The sequence below is a fragment of the Geotrypetes seraphini genome, chromosome 2 (genome assembly GCF_902459505.1).
Source record: "Geotrypetes seraphini chromosome 2, aGeoSer1.1, whole genome shotgun sequence".
NCBI lineage: Eukaryota > Metazoa > Chordata > Amphibia > Gymnophiona > Dermophiidae > Geotrypetes > Geotrypetes seraphini.
This window is the reverse complement of record NC_047085.1, coordinates 155,497,305-155,511,695: the sequence shown is the minus strand read 5'-3', so window position 1 is coordinate 155,511,695 and position 14,391 is coordinate 155,497,305. Positions and strand designations below refer to the sequence as shown.

General features: G+C 42.5%; 1 long non-coding RNA gene across 1 annotated transcript; it reads left to right on the top strand.

Annotated features, from left to right (window-relative positions):
- Positions 1-55: 55 nt before the first annotated feature.
- On the top strand, positions 56-13,869 carry LOC117355816. Its single transcript, XR_004538452.1, has 2 exons — positions 56-99; positions 13,126-13,869. It is a non-coding gene; the product is annotated as an uncharacterized LOC117355816 (long non-coding RNA).
- The last annotated feature ends 522 nt before the right edge of the window (positions 13,870-14,391 follow it).

Here is a 14,391-nt window from a genome sequence, read left to right as displayed (position 1 = left end):
AAAGGGTTGATCTCGCGATGTTTCCTGACAGCTTTACGTACCATGTTAGGATAGAGCGTGATGGCGCTGTGGGTGGTGCTTGCAGATTATGCTGGGAGTGTGAGTTTTTTTGGTGGAGAATGTTGCAGCAGATATTTGCGGGGCTGGTTCTGGTTGCATTCTCGAAGTTATTGCGCGTCTTTGTCTGTTTTTTTCTTTAGCTTGTAATTCAGGTTGCTGACCTAGTCTTGGTTACCCATCTCTTCGAATCTGAAAATGGGGGCAGGGGGAATCGTATTCTCTAGGGTCAGTTTAATTATTAGGTAGGACAAGGCAGCTGCCTGTAGTAGCTGCTTTTCGGAAGCGCCAGCGAGCAACTGCAATCAAAGACACAATAATAAACCCTAAGAAATAAATTCATAAAAACAGCAGGAACAACTTTACCTGCAGAAAGGGAGGGAAGTTTGCAAGTAGTTCGTTTACCCAGTTATGCTTGGTGGGTTGAGAGGAGCCTAAAAGTTAACGGTGGAGGGGAAGGCTGAGGATTTGCGCATGGCAGTGTTTCTCAACTTTTTCAAGCCAAGTGCCCCATGTCTAATAAGTATCAACCAAGTACCCCCGACCAAGCGCCCCCCTGACCCCACCCCCATAATAATAGTACTAATTGTAATACAATTTCTTCCATCCATTTTCATATACGCACAATATAATCTTAATACATAATGGCAAACACAAAATTAAAACAAACCCAAAGCCAACTGTACAAGGAGAAAATATTCTTTAGCAACTCTCTAGACCTGCCCAGTTCACTGATGGGTAATAGCTCACCATAACCAGTAGGTGGAGACTGAGCCAAAACCTTTTGGCTGTAATACAAGTAGCTGTGCTTCCCCTAATATATTCAGTCTGTTCTTAGTCTCCAAGCAGGTAAGATGTTGCAGTCTTCCCTGGGTCAGTGTAGGCCTATTGAAAGTTATTTAGTGGCCTTGTCCCTGTCTGGTGCTGGACTGAGCTTGGGGGAACCCTTTCAGGGGTCTGTCCAACCTCAGGGCTGTCACACTCGACGGGTCACAAGTTGAGTTCCTCCACCTCTCCAAAATTTTGTAGCGGTGCCTCAGCTGCAAGCCTTGCCACCAATAAGGCATATGGCTTGGAGAGCCAATGGAGTTTGTTCTGAAAAAAAAAAAAAAATCCTGAGGCAGTGCCAGTCTGAAGGGAAGCCTTCAATTGACTGTAATTGATTTTTATTGTTAACTGGCACTCTTTCATTAGCTAGGTCACATATTGCTCAATGAGCACTTTTAAAGGGAAAAAGTGCTCATTGTGCTCCAGACATGAGGGCAATGTGGCCGGCCTGTGCTTGCTGGCCACCGCAAAGGAGAATCCTTGTCGGCTTTGGGTGCTGGCGTCCAGGGATCCCCTTTGCAGGGATTTCCTCAGCAGCCGACAGTCAGGGAAATAAGGTTTCCCTTACCGCTGAAGCTGCTGGGGACTCCCTTATCACTGCTGCCAGCTTGCCTGTTTTAGCAGCTAGGGGATTAAAGGCAGTGGCAGCAGCATCATACATAGCACGTGCTTACCACTTCAAGTTGTGCTGTGATCCTGAGGTTGGGAGGGATCTGCGGTTCCTCATGTCCAGAGTGGATTATATAGTAGAGGTCTGCACGGGAACAGGGATCCCCCCCGAGGTCAACGGGACTCCCACGGGGACCCCTCCAAGGTCGACGGGACTCCCACGGGGATGGACCCGGGGTTCCTATGCTGAGGCCTACCTAATATTCGATCTGTGTCTGGCGCCGCACTGAGCAGCAGCAACAGTCTCTGTCGTGTAGGAAGTGAGCCCACGTTCTGAGCTCACTGCCTACATGACAGAGACTTGCTGCTTATTCGTCAGGAGGTGTCACATGCAGGCTAGAACGGAGGACAGCCTGCATAATTCTAGAGCGGGAGGATAGAGTCCTCCTCCTCCTCACCCCCCCTCCCTGGACAAACCCTAACCTTGCACCACGAGGCTGGGAGTGCCCTGCCCTGCCTGCTTCAGCAGCAGGAAGCGAGGAGTGGCTGCTGAGGAGGTTCCTGGAGCCTCGGGGCAAAGTTTCAGTTGAGCGCTTCTTTCTTGGACGATGTGGTGGCTTCGAGCCCTGGGAGGGAGGTGAAGCAAGCCGACATTTATCTTCACTGAGGGCAAAATGACTTTAAACTTGAGGGTTAGGTAACTGCCCTGCTCGGGGCCTGGGGAGCTGTTTGCGGCAGAAAAACGTTTGGTTTCCTTTTCTCTGTACTGTGTATTTTGTTGAAAACGCTCCCCACCTACTACTGCATTCGAGCAGATAGCTAGCTCCTGTAGCATCCTCCTGGGTGGAGACTATAGTAGTTTTCCCCCGAAGAGATTTGCAGAGTGGCCACAAGGTCCTCCCTCCATACTTTTCATGAAATTTTACAGGGTGGACGTGGAGGCCAAATTGGACTCTACATTCGGATTGTCTGTTGTTTCAGCAGGCTCATCTGTCCTGCCCTAGATTCCGGGAACTGCTTTGATATGTCCCAAGAGTTCAGGAATTATATGCCTATTGCACTAGAAGAGAAGATTAGATACACTTACCTTGTAAATCTTATTTCTAGTAGGTAAGCATATCATTCTTGAAGCCCGCCCAGATGTTATTTAGCCTTCTTTCTGCCTCAGAGAAGCCAGGAAGTCTGGGTTGCTTGTTTTTTTTCCTTTATCCAGAAGGGGCAAGGATAGGTGAAGACACAACCATTTCATTGCATTCAAGAGGTATCTTTCAGAACCCTAAGACTGTTAGTGCAGGTGGCACTCAGGTAGGTGGTTGGTTCCACCTCGTTATAAGCTTAAATGTTTATATGAGGGGTGTTTAATAATTTATCTACCTGAGTGAAAGACAGTAGCAAGCATGTTGAAACAAGTCTGTGCTTGCTGGGACATATCTCAAGGTTACTCATTCCAAGAGACAGGAATCCAGTAAGAAATTTCTAGGTTTGGAGCACTGTTCAGTGATATTTCTCAAAAGGAGATCCATGAATGCATGACTGCAGTTTATGGTGAGTCTACCCTATCCTACAAAATAAAATTTTGGAGCAAGCAGTTTAAGTGGGGTGGCAAGTCCGTTGAAGCTGATCCTCAGACTGGACGGCCTGTGGAAGCAACTTCCACAGAAATGTGCAAGAAAGTCGAGGATTTAATTTTGTCAGACAGACAAATAGCTGAAGAAATGGACATCTCGGCAGGTGCAGTTTGGAAAATAATTCATGAAAAGTTGGGCATGTTCAAGGTTAGTGCAAGATGGGTTCCAAGACTTCCTCTGACTTGCTGTATACTTCTGTCATAGGGGAAAACACCCTCCAAGGATTCAAGACAAAGTTAGACAAGTTCCTGCTGAACCAGAACGTACGCATGTAGGGCTAGTCTCAGTTAGGGTGCTGGTCTTTGACCAGAGGGCCGCTGCATGAGTGGACTGCTGGGCACGATGGACCACTGGTCTGACCCAACAGCGGCAATTCTTATGTTCGTATGAGAATGCTGATGCCATGTCAGAAGGCCATGAGGCTCCAGTACTGTCAGGAGAACTTGGATATGCGCCGTGAAGAACAAGATAATTTTTTTTCATCGTTTGATGTCCAATGTCCAAATTATTCTTGCTGTTTGGTGCCTTGGATAATTCCTTCAAAAAGGCAGTATATAGATAGATATCCATGTGACTAGGAGGAAGACTGAGGAGCCAATGCCCAAAGCTACCACCATCATTAAAATGCAGTTAATGCTGGGTTTGCACAGATATTATTGTGCTCTGAATGCTCAAATGGTTTCACTGTATGTTTTAACTCATGCTGAAACTATTACTGCAGGTAGTCTTAGAAAAGATTGCACCCTTTTTCCAAAACAGTATGCCTTCTTTCTATACAGTAGCATTATTTCCAACAAGTGCACTCATTATCAGTGAATGATAAAGGGGATGGAACTCCTCTCATATGGGAAAGACTAAAACGGTTAGGGCTTTTCAGCTTGGAAAAGAGATGGCTGAGGGGAGATATGATTGAAGTCTACAAATCCTGAGTGGACTAGAACGGGTACAAGTGGATCGATTTTTCACTCCGTCAAAAATAACAAAGACTAGGAGACACTCGAAGTTGCAGGGAAATACTTTTAAAACCAATAGGAGGAAATTTTTTTCACTCGGAGAATAGTTAAGCTCTGGAACGCATTACCAGAGGTTGTGGTAAGAGCGGATAGCGTAGCTGGTTTTAAGAAAGGTTTGGACAAGTTCCTGGAGGGAAAGTCCATAGTCTGTTATTGAAAAAGACATGGGGGAAGCCACTGCTTGCCCTGGATTGGTAGCATGGCATATTGCTACTCTTTCAGTTTTGGCAAGGTACTAGTGACCTGGATTGGCCACCATGAGAACAGGCTACTGGGCTTGATTGGCCATTGGTCTGACCCAGTAAGGCTATTCTTATGTTCTTATGAATGATAAAATAGAAAATGGGGTTTTTTTTCTACTCGTTTTATTTGGTAATAACATGCATCAACATAGCACATTTCCTATGTCATTGCAAGCGACATACCAACCTTATAGCCTGCAAGCCATAAGCAAATTTCAAGAAAAATTAAACTTTCCTTACCCAGTACTGTAAAAATAACAAGGTGTGAACAATATTTTGAGATTTCCCATTCAGTTCTTAAAGATCACAGTTTTTTCTGACTTGCTGCATACTCCTTTTTCATTCTGACTTCTAGCAAGTTATTACAATAGGTTGAAGTGGCTCACGTAATATTTGCAGGTACTGTATAGTATTTCCATCATGTTTCAACAGTGACATTCCAGCAAAAGCCAATAGGTGGCACTTTAACACCAGCCTTTTACAAAACTTCTCAACAGCTAGATAAAACTTTTTTGAAATAAAACAGAGCTGCACAACTGAAATGCTGTAAGATGTAGGGAATTTTGTCTTTAAAAAGTAGAAACTCCCCTGCCATCTTCCTGAAACATAAAATAGAAAAAAAAAGTTTGAATATTGGCAAATAAACAAAAGTTAAGGAGAGGTACTATAATCTTTACAAGGCAGTGAAGCATGCAAATTTTTTTCTGTATACTATGGAAACCTGACTAGCTAGGGGTTCTGTAGGACAGGTTTTGCAACCCCTGGTCTACAAGTATATAGCAAAGCTTCTAAAACCTGCCCCCCCCCCCCCCCCCAGCTAGTTTAGTTTTAGGATGTATACAATAAATATAAATGCCAGAAATGTGTATGGAAAAAAGGCAGTGCCAGTAAGAATTGGTGCATATGCATGTATCTTATAAATGCATATTTATAATCCTGAAATGCATATCAATATCCTGAAAACCTAATTGACTGTGGAAGGCTTTGGAAGCCCTGCTATATTGATTCCTGGTTTGAAAGTCTCTTAGCAGGAGCACTTTCAGCAGAGTGTATGGTTGTCAAATTGAAAATGCCTTTAGTTTGGGAATTTATTTTTATAAGGACTTCTCTATTGTCTCCCTCTGGGGATAAAGGAAAAGTGAATGGGTGGGTGTTGTGTTGTTTTCTGTAGGCAAGAGAAAAACGGGGGAGCGGTAATAGTTCTAGGGAAATCTGTGGACTTTTAAGTGTGAAAATAGTTATTGATGTTATTAAATATATGAGAAAGTGCTGAGAAGTCTTTGGCTTTTCTTATTTCACCTACATTTAGACCAGGGGTCCCCAAAGTCCCTCCTTGAGGGCCGAATCTAGTCGGGTTTTCAGGATTTCCCCAATGAATATGCATTGAAAGCAGTGCATGCACATAGATCTCATGCATATTCATTGGGGAAATCTTCCCAGCGTCTGGTCTCAGAGAAGGGCTATCACAGCCCACAGGGCAGTTTGGGGGGGGGGATCTGAATTAGCTATTTTTCTGGTGATAATTTGTTGTTGTCTTGTTCCCTCACCCCCAAAAATCCTAAAATCGCTGGTTTTTGTGGTCCTCCGGTAGAGTTGCAGTTGTTTTTTCAACGGGAAATCCTGGCAGTGGCCATCTTGGATTTTTCCCAGTTTGAATTTTAAGTTCTCAAACTTCTTCAAAAAGCCTTGTTTTTATATTCTAACCACCAGGGATGGAGTCCTCAGGCTCCAATAACATGAATTCATGTGAAGTTTGTGCCGGTTGGGCACCGGAAGAGCACTCTTACGTCGTGTGTTGTGCTGGGGAGGCAGGAACCCCGGGTTCAACCTCTGACTATCTTATTACTTCTGCCATATGACTGTTGGGATGGTTGGGGACAAATTTGCCCTTTCTGAGTCCCATAGTGTGGCGCCCGTGCCTAGTAAGGGCTCTGATGGCCCCAAAGCGAAAAGAAAGTGCTCTAACCTTCCTCTTGAAGAGGGTTCTCAGTCCTCTTTGACCTTTACACCTGACTCTGTGAACTTGCTCTGGCAAGCATATGTTGGCTGTGCTGGTGAATCTTCTGGGTCAACTGGAGAGCGACCATCTGTACAACCTTCCCGTAATTCCACATCTGCATCTCTAAGGAGACCCGTGTCTTCCTGGACTCCAATATTTGGTCAGATGGGTTCACTGAAGATGATGATCTGGACGCTTATCCTCTTTCACAGAGTGAAGCTTCTGTCTGAGACAATGCAACACTGGGTGAAGTGACTTGGGGTCTAAGTGCTGCTGTGGACCAGGGCGAGGACTCTTCAGTTCGCATGCTGTTCAAGGCTTCTGCCCTGATGGATCTTCTCATTGAGTCTCTAAAGGAGCTCAAAATTGATCCTCCTCAGCATACTACCCAATGTTCTCTGGTCAGTGATTCACTCTCAGCCTATCAAGTTTGTGCATATTTATTGTACAATTCTAGCTGGAGGTATTTTAACATCCAAAAGGATGGTAAAGGAGCCGGCAACTAGAGTGCTTCTTCCTTTAAGCACAAACCCCCTCTAGCATCCCTCAAATTAATTCTCCCCATATAGTGCCCACCGAACCAGAACCTCCTAATCTGAAGGGCTCCCCCTAGTGTTGAATCCCCCAGAAGTCCCCCTGTCACACTGAACAAACACCGTCCCCCTTCCCAAGCCTACCTTTATAGGCTCTAAAGTGGTCCAGGCAAAACCTGACGGGCAAGGGGATATTCCAGGACCAAGTTGAGAAACATTGTCTTAGAGTACATATTCTGTTTTCTTACTTTCTATACCGCCCTTTACACAAGAATCCTGAATGTAAAATAAAAACTGCATTGATGATCTCCCAGAAGTCCCCCTGTCACACTGAACAAACACCCACCCCACCCCCTTTCCCAAGCCTACCTTTATAAGCTCTGCATTGTTGAATCCCCCAGAAAGTCTCCCTGTCACACTGAACAACAAGTCTAGGCAAAAGTGATGCTCACACATTCATGCCCTTGCCATTATCCAAAATGGTGCCAGTGACACCTAGAGATAGGCTCACAGTACTAGACACATGACCTGTAGTGGTGCTACCACTACAAGAAAACAGAGGGTAGGACTGAATGGTCAGTTATTCACATGGCAAAGGCTCACCCATGGATTGCTCCAAAAGTCTGTATTAGTACCTATGCTGTTCAACATATTATAAATGATCTGGAAATGGGGGGAAAAAACGAGGTGATTATATTTGTAGACGACACAAAATTATTCAAGATGATTGAGGATTTGCAGAGGAATCATGTGAGACTAGGGAACTGGCATGCAAATGGCAAATTAAATTGAATGTGGGCAAGTAGACATAGGGAAAGATACCCCAACTACAAATACAAATTGCTGGGTTCTGAATTAGGAGCCTAAATAAACATCTTGAATTAATGGGGCAAGTATTCAGTTGGTGGAAGTGAGCATTTTTTGTTAGCCACTGCTGGCTTTGTGCCTTGGTATTTAATGTCAGGCCACATCTAGGCACTGGCACTGACTGGGTTTATGTGGCTTGCTATTTCTTTATGCAACGAAGTGCAATCTTCAGCACTTAACTACCTAAGTCAGTCATCTTCACTAATTTTTAAGTCAGATCCAAATGAGGTGAAGGAGAGTAACCAAATATTTTCCCATGCAGAGCCATGACCACTGCTTACCAACCTGTGTCAATTACATCCATCTCTACTGGGCCACCTTCAAACTTTTTGTTAGGGGTATCCTTAAGGTAGGGTTGCTAGATTTCCTCTTTAAAAAAGAGGACACCTGACCCCACCCCATTCTGCCCTCCACCCCCAAATGAACCTCCTGTCTCCTTCCACGGAGTCTGGAGGGCCTCTGTACATGCGCAGACGTTTACGTGATGTTTACATTATATTACATTAGGGATTTCTATTCCGCCATTACCTTGCAGTTCAAGGTGGATTACAAAAGAATTATCAAGGAAGTATTACAACAAGAACTTAAGAAATGAGTATGGTTATTTGTTTGGGGGTAGTTGGCTTTAGTGAGAGGTGGTGTTTGAAATTTGTGGCGTTATTTCTTTTTTCAGGGTTTTCTTGAAGAGTATGGTCTTTATTTCTTTTCTAAAAGTCTTGTAGTCGAGGGATGCCATCAGTAGATTGGCGATTTGGTTGTCTAGTTTGGCTGCTTGAGTGGCTAGTAGGCCATCATATAGTTTTTTTTGTTTGATTTCCTTAATTGGGGGGTATGAGAATGGGGTGTGAGTTTTCCTATGTCTGGTTGAGGTGTTGTGGATGAGGCGATTGTTCAGATAGCTTGGACTGTCTCCATATAAAGTCTTAAATAGTAGACAGTAGAATTTGAATTGTATTCTTGCTGGGATTGGAAGCCAGTGCGATTTGAGATATGCTTCTGTAATGTAGTCATGTTTCTTCAATGAATAGATGAGTCTTAGTGCTGTGTTTTGGATTGTTTGTAGTTGTTTTGTTATTGTTGCAGGGCAGGGGAGGTAGAGGATATTACAGTAGTCTAGTAGGCCTAGTATTAGGGACTGTACTATAAGCTGGAACTGCGATTTTATCGAAGAATTTCCGCACTTGTTTTAAGTTTCTCATGATTGAGAATGATTTTTGTATTGTTTTATTGATTTGCGGTTGCATGGTGCAGCATCTATCGATTGTTATTCCTAGTAATTTTAGAATGCGTTGTATGGGGTAGTTGATTGCATTGATTTCAATGTTGGTTATGGTTGGTATTTTGTTGTTTTCGAGGAGGATGAATTTAGTTTTGTCTGGGTTCAATTTCAGCTTGCGATCTTTTATCCAGGTCGCTACTGATTTTAGTGTTTGGTGTATTGTGTCTGTCATGGAGGATATTGGTTGATCGAAGGGTACGAGAATGGTGATGTCATCTGCATAGCTGTATGAGGTTATGCCTTGTTTGTCCAGGTGGGAGCTGAGGGAGGCTGAATAGAGGTTGAAGAGTGTAGGAGATAGAGGGGATCCCTGGGGAACTCCGCAGGGGTTTGACCATGTGTGCAGATGATGTCATTGCATCTATGTCCGCGCATGTGCAGAAGGCTTCCAGATGCAGCCCCGAGCTCAGGGATTTCCAAAACCCGGACAAACTGCTGGGTTTTGGTAATCTGTTCTCTAAAAGTTTCCCTGGACATCTGGTAACCCTACCTTAAGGAGATGATCATTTACAAATGCATTCTCTCTTTCTATTCAAGAATGCTTTGTCCTTCAACCATGCAGCTCTTCCCCCAACCCCCAGTTCACTTCCTACTTTCTGTCATGAACTTGTGAAGAGAGGCAAAGAGTAGTTTGGAAAAAGCCAGATGATGAGGTCTGCCATTGGCCCATGGGTCTTGCATTGAAGAACACTGGCCTAGGTGAAATCAGATAAAGTAGGACTGAGTCTTATGTGGTATGATTTGTCCAATTAGCTTAAGCAGTTAAATACAGAATATTGGCACTTAACCACATAAATGTCACCTCTGCCCCCAGATTCCCCACAAAATCACTGGCTTTCAGTTTAGTGATTAGTGTGGATATTCAGTGGCACAAGCAATTTAGCCAGCCAGGAGTCATAAAAACACAATTGCCATACTGGAACAGACCGAAAGTCTATCAAGCCCAGTATCCTGTTTCCAACAGTGGCCAACTCAGGTCCCAAGTATATAGCTAAATCCCAAGTAATAAAACAGATTTTATGATGCTTATCCTAGAAATAAGCAGTGGATTTTCCAAAGTCATTTCAACAATAGCCTATGGACTTCTCTTTTAAGAAATTATCCAAACCTTTTTTAAACCCTGCTATGCTAACTGATTTCACCTCATTGTTTATGGGAAGCTTCTATAATCTATACCACTACTAATGACTGAGGAGTCAATTCAGAGTGGTTTGCATGAGCTTCAGTAAAGGTGTTACAATACATGAGGTTCAGTATCCGGCATTCGCCAGCAACGAATTCCAGAGTTTACACATAGAGTACAGAAATATTTTCTCTGGTTTGTTTTAAATCTGCTACTTGGTAACTTCATCATATGCCCCCTAGATCTAGTAATTTTGGAAACAGTAAACAAGCACATTTTAAATCTCTTCAAATATCAATCCGATGGTGGGTAATACATTGAAATTTTCAAGCCAGTGTGGTATGGCTGCTAAAAAAAAGCTAATAGAATAGTAGGGATCATCAGAAAAGGGATGGAGAACAAAACCAAGAACATAATTGTCCCATTCTAGGTCTCTGATGCATCCACACCGTGATTATTGTGTGTAGTTCTGTTTGCCCCATTGCAGTAAGAGTATAGTACAACTAGAAAAGATTCAGAAAGGAACACCAAAAAATGATCATGGTAATGGAATACCTCCATTATGAAGAGAGATGAAAAATATTAGGACTTTTCAGCTTTGAGAAAAGATGGTGGGAATATGATACAAGGTTTTAAAATTATGAGGACAGTGTTTGACTGAATAGATGCCGTGGGAGTTTGTCTGATTAAGTCAAGAAACTCTACGAGTAGTGAGGGGAACTTTCTTCTCTCCTAGCTGCAATGCTGAAGCGACGCGGGCGGAGCGCCACTGCTGCCTCGCGGCGAACCGGAGGAGTCCCCGTCGGCACTATTGAAGAAATCCTGAGGCGCATGCAAAATGTACCCGGAACATCGGTGAGCAGCCCACAGGAGACGCTGCGTATGGGCGGGTCTGCAGCAGTTCTCCCTGGGCCGGATATAACTCTCAGCCCCGACTTGCGAGCACCGCCCACGCAGCCCCAGATAACAAGTTCCCCGAGAGGTGAGGAAACCCCGGAGGAAGGGTTGTTTCCACCACCAGAAGCAAGTCAGACATCGTTGGAGAGCTTAGAAGGAAGAGCACTTCAACGAGAGAGCCCCTCCAGGGAACCGGAGGCAGTTCCACCAGCGGGTGGAGAGATTACCCAGATGGAAGGGAAACAAGAGAAATCTTCAAGTAGTGAGCATTTTTTCACTGGTCAAGTGCAAACTTTTCCTAACAAACCCTCAGAGGTGACTCTTGATGCTTTGTGGGATCTTGTAGCAAATTTTGGGAAAGCCATAAATCCCCATTTTCATTGTATAGAAAGGAAACTAATTCAGCATACAAAGGAATTGGAAGAAGTTAAAGTAGAATTGAGTGACTCTAAAACCAATATTCAGAAGATTGAACAAGATTTAATTTCCTCTAAACAAATACAAGAGACCTTAATTAAAGATAATATAAACCTTAGAAGAAAAATTGAAATTTTAGAGAATACGTCACGGAGTAATAATTTAAGGTTAATAAACTTTCCTAGGGCCACAATGGTGGCCCCGAGAGAAACAATTAAAAGATATTTTCAAGAGTTTGAGGTATATCTGAGGAACTTTTACCGCCACTCTCTCAGGTTTATTACCTATCTTCAAGAGATCAATCCCAAAACCAAGGACAAATTAATCATGAAGCTATGGATGTCTCAGCTCTTTTGGAGACGTCAGACAAAGAAATTGCTACTCCAGCGACTTTGATAATAACTGTAGCTCTTCAAACAGATAAGATGTGGATTTTGAGATTATTCTTTAAAAATAGACAGAAACAATTCCTGGGTTATAAGATACAGATATATTCAGATTTATCACGCGAGACGCAGAAGCGTAGGCATGAATTTCTTCTATTTAAATCAGGAGTCTTAGCTTTGGGGACTACTTTTTATTTGCGTCATCCCTGTAAGTGCATTGTGTATTATCAAACAAATAAGTATGTCTTCTTTGAACCATGTCAATTAACTTCCTTCTTGTCACTCACCCGACTGGGTAAAGAAAAATCTTAAGCTCCTTAGAAGAACTTTGTATTACATTTTGCTTCAGTCTCAAGCTCTTGTTTCTTTTAGGAATTTTCTTTACTTCTTTTCTGATAGTAAATGTTGGATCAAAGTGGACTTGAGTAAAATTGAACCTTAATGTTAATTGCTTTATATTTGTTGGCTTGTAGCCATTTGTTTTTTCTCTTTTTGAATATGATCTAAGTTCAATTTCTTTCTGTACAAGTTTTCTATGCTTGATAAATAATTTGAAATTTATAAATAAATAAATAAAATTATGAGGACAGCAGAATGATTGAATAGGAAGCAGCTGTTTAACCTGTCAAACAACATAAAAACAAGTAGGCACTCAATAAAACCATTTACCATCAAACTGGAAACAGAAAGAATAATGCCCCTCCCCTAACCAAAGCTAGCCCTGGATTTTAAGGTTTGGAAGTTGAACATTTCTAAGGCATAATTTATGAATGGACATCTCACAACATGTGTTTACTGGGAAAACCCTTTGACAACTTTGACCCATTTCTAAAGTTGAAAGTATTATGTTTTAACAAAACCTAAAAAGGACCTTTTAACATAAATTTAAAAGATAAGTGCACATTCTTGTGGGGTGTGGGAAAGATAGTAATTTTCCCCATGTTACTCTTGGCTTTCATTTTGGTCAGAGCCAAAGCTGGTATCTGTCACTACAAATCTTCTTGTGAACTAATTAGGTGGTGTGTTTTTTTTTGTTCACTTTTTTGCATCCATTCCCAGCTCACATAATCTGGTCATTGCTGCAATTGTCATTAGTCATAGGCCATGCGCCAGGGCCCCTTCTAGAACCCTCCAATCATGGGTCCTAAATCCAGCCACTAGGAGTTTCCATTGCAGAATGACTTGGACTCTTCCTCCTCCCTGAAAGACTGAATATTTTTTTTGTTTTTGTTTCTGTCATATCCTAGCCCTGACCAGTCCAGTGGAAGACCTGGCCTGAGAATGGAACCCAGTTCATCCCTGCATGATAGTACGCAGACTGAAGAGAATAATGTTTGGAAGCCAAACAGTCCCATCTTCCAAATGAACATCAACAGAAACCCTGGTTGATACATCTGGCATGCTTACCCACAGGGTAAAACATACTAAGCAAAGAGTTATTTTTGTCACACTTTGAATATGAACTATGCATTGTATGTGCAGGAAGTTGACACTTCTGCCAGGTCCATTCCATTTCCTTCGATCGTACCACTAGCACTCAGAATCTGTTGAGGCCTGATGAATATAAAGAGGAAACACAGTAGCAACCAGTTCCCTTTCTTTGGGAGACATGACTGATCTCCTTTGAAGTATAGAGCACATTGTGTTTGCAGAAAGTATAAGAACAAAAGATATATTCATTTCATTCTCCCCCCTCCATCCCCTTACCATCATTGTGGAAATACTTAAAATGGAACATTTCATTGCACATTTTTTTTGTTTTAACCATCTTTTAGTGCCCTACAGCAGTAACTTGTATTCAGCTCTCAGGAATGCATTATTCAATAAACAGTATTCATGCAAAAAGTAGATTGTTACATCGAACGTTCTGCATTCCATTGTTAAATTTGGTATATTCTACTTACATAGAAACATAATAGATGCCACTTGTCAATGTATTTGTATACTTCCTGTTAGATTTTCACTTTTATGCAATAAAATATTTGCCCTTATTCACAAAGTGTATTATGCTTTAATGTGTTAAAGGGATTTGTATATTGCCTTTTTGTAGTTACACAACCACACTCAAGGTGGTTTACATACCTATGGGTACTTATTTTGTACCTAGGGCAATGGGAGATTAACATACGTAGTAATATAGTAAATGATGGCAGATAAAGACTTGAATGGTCCATCCAGTCTGCCCAACCATACATGTTCCATAAATTAATCATTTAATTTAAATGGTCCTTTTTCTTAGATATTTCTGGGCCAGAAACCCAGAGCCCTGCCTGGTAGTGTGCTGGAGTCTCTGACACGGCTCACTCCAGCCTATCTTAACTATCCCAGCCATCGAAGCCCTCCCCAGCTGGTCCTCAACTCAATGTCCGTATATGGGACACAGACCATGTAAGCCTGCCCAGTATTGGCCTTAGTTCCTTCAATGTACACCCATTATTTTCTGATTAGAAGATCCTTTTACAAAACCGCAAAAGTGATTTTTAGCGCATACTGGTGCACTGAATGCTCTGTGC